We start from the raw sequence: 2,447 nt of genomic DNA on the forward strand, positions 1-2,447 counted from the left end.
CACCAATGAGGCAAGGTATGGAGAAGGTTCCTGGATCCTTCAACTTTGGAGGCTGTTTGTTTTGCAGAATGACACTGCATTCCTCTATTAGAGCTATTGTTCCATAGTCTTCTAGCTTCCTTTTCTTTGACAAAATTTCCTTAAGAAATTTGACATAGGATGGCATCTGAGAAAGTGCTTTAGCAAAGGGGATGTTGATGTAAAGTTTCTGTAAAACTTCCAAAAAATTCCCAAATTGCTTGTCCAATTTGGCTTTTTGAAATCTCTGAGGAAAATGTAGGGGAGGTTGGTATGGCTCTGGTAATTTCTTTGCCTTCCTCGCTTCCTCTTCCTGATCTTTCTTAGCTTCTTCCTCCTTTTTCTTTGCTTGGTCTTTAGATTTTTCTATGGTTCCCTCTGTCGGTTCTACCTCTGGTTGTACCATAGTTCTCCCACTCCTCAGTGTAACTGCCTTACAATGCTCCCTTGGGTTCATTTCTGGTTGGCTAGGCAATTTGCCAGCAACCTTGCTTGAAGAGCTTGCTTGCTGAGCGATCTGATTCTCCAGCATCTTGTTGTGAGTAGCAAGTTGGTCCACTCTGGAAGTCAGCTGTTAAATCAATTCTGTTTGTTGTTGTTGAGCTACTAGGAATCCTTCCATCATGGTTTCCATAGTCATCTTCGCTTCAGGTTGTTGGTACTAGAGAGGTAGTGGTGGTTGTGCAAAGTTTTAACCTATGTTCTGAAATCCAGGGGGTGCTAGTGGTTTGTACCCTTATTGCTTGTTTATTGGCTGGTTCTGCTGATTAGACCATGAGAAATTTGGGTGCTTCCTCCATCCAGGGTTGTAAGTATTTGAATATGGATTGTTTGACTACCTCTGGTTGAAGTTTCCTCCGTTATTCACATAGTTCATCTATTTTGAGGGGGGTTCATTGAAATTGCTGTATTTTGAACTCATGTATCCTCCTCCATACTTGTCTTCATGTTGACTATTTGTACTAACTGTGTTGGCTTACATCTTTTCGAGTTTCCTTATGAGCTAATCAAATTGAGCATTTATCATGCTTAGGGCGTCTACTTCTAGTACCCCTGCAGTTTTCCTTGCATTTCCTCTTTCATTTGACCACTCATAATTATGGTATGCCACCCTTTCTAGAAGTTCAAGTGCTTGTGGCACTGTTTTCTATATTAGATCACCTTCTGCAGCTGAATCAACTGTACTCCTTATAGAGGGTAGTAACCCATTATAGAAGTTTTGCACTAATGGCCAATCTTCTATACCATGGTGTGGACATTCTCTTTTCAAGTCTTTATATCTTTCCCATGCGTCATAGAGTGATTCTCCCTCCTTTTATCTGAAGGTGTTGAGCTCAAGCCTTAGTTTTGCAGTCTTTGCAGGTGGAAAATACCTTGCTAGAAAAGCTTGAGAGAGATTCTCCCAAGTAGTGAACGTTCCAGCTGGTTGAGAAAGTAACCACTTCCTTGCTCTGTCCCGAAGGGAGAATGGGAATGCTCTGAGTCTTATTGCTTGATCAGATACTCCATTCATCTTGAATGTATCACATAGGGCAAGAAAGCACTGGAGGTGATAGTGTGGGTCTTCAGTGGGTGAACCTGCAAACTGGGTTTGTTGAATCATTTGGAGCCATGCTGCTTTTAATTTAAAGTTGTTGGCTTCCACTGTGGGTCTAGTGACACTGGGCTGAAATCCTTAGACAAATAGAGCTTCGTAATCTCTCAAGAGTCTTGGTCTGTCATTATTATCGCCCATGGTTGGAAATTCAGGATCTCCTTGACTCTGCTCTTGATGTTTCCTTTCTCTCTTGATGGCTTTCAGAATTCTGTCTATCTCCGGATCACAGTCCAAAATTTCTTCTTCTGGCCTTGTTCTGGTCATATACCAGATTGAGCACCTGAGAGAAAAGAGGAAAAATATAACCATTAAAATAAAACTAAAATATAATTGCCTAAATCAGCTAAATTCCCTATCACTTGATATTACTAAAGCCAAAGCAATCCCCGGCAATGGTGCCAAAAACTTGTTTGCTGGTTTTACAACTCCACAAGTGCACAAATCGCTAACAAGTAATAAAGTGATAAGTAAAGTATCATTCCCACGAGGATTTTTTTTTTTAGCAAGTACCAATCTACACAATAATTTTGACTGTCTAGGCTTTCGAATGTTTAGGGAGTGAAGTTGTTAACTTTAAACACTAGAATGGTAAACTTAAAATGAAGTAATTTATTTTTGGAACAATTTTAGAGTTAAGATTTCACACTTGAATCTTATTAGAGATGTTATCTCGTTTATTTACTAAATTGAGGATCATTTTCCTTGATGGAAATTAGCCCTAAGTTATCCTAAATCCCCTCTCAAGGCATCTAAGGTGTATTTTAATTAATTTAAACCCTACTTTTATGGCGATCAAATTAATTAAAATTCTTTAAGACCTTTGATCAATATT

General features: G+C 39.2%; 1 non-coding gene across 1 annotated transcript; it reads left to right on the top strand.

Moving 5' to 3' along the window:
• The first annotated feature begins 1,259 nt into the window (after positions 1-1,259).
• Positions 1,260-1,366, top strand: LOC131169986 (small nucleolar RNA R71). The gene has a single exon (XR_009140930.1). It is a non-coding gene; the product is annotated as a small nucleolar RNA R71 (small nucleolar RNA).
• The last annotated feature ends 1,081 nt before the right edge of the window (positions 1,367-2,447 follow it).

The sequence above is a fragment of the Hevea brasiliensis genome, chromosome 10 (assembly GCF_030052815.1).
Source record: "Hevea brasiliensis isolate MT/VB/25A 57/8 chromosome 10, ASM3005281v1, whole genome shotgun sequence".
NCBI lineage: Eukaryota > Viridiplantae > Streptophyta > Magnoliopsida > Malpighiales > Euphorbiaceae > Hevea > Hevea brasiliensis.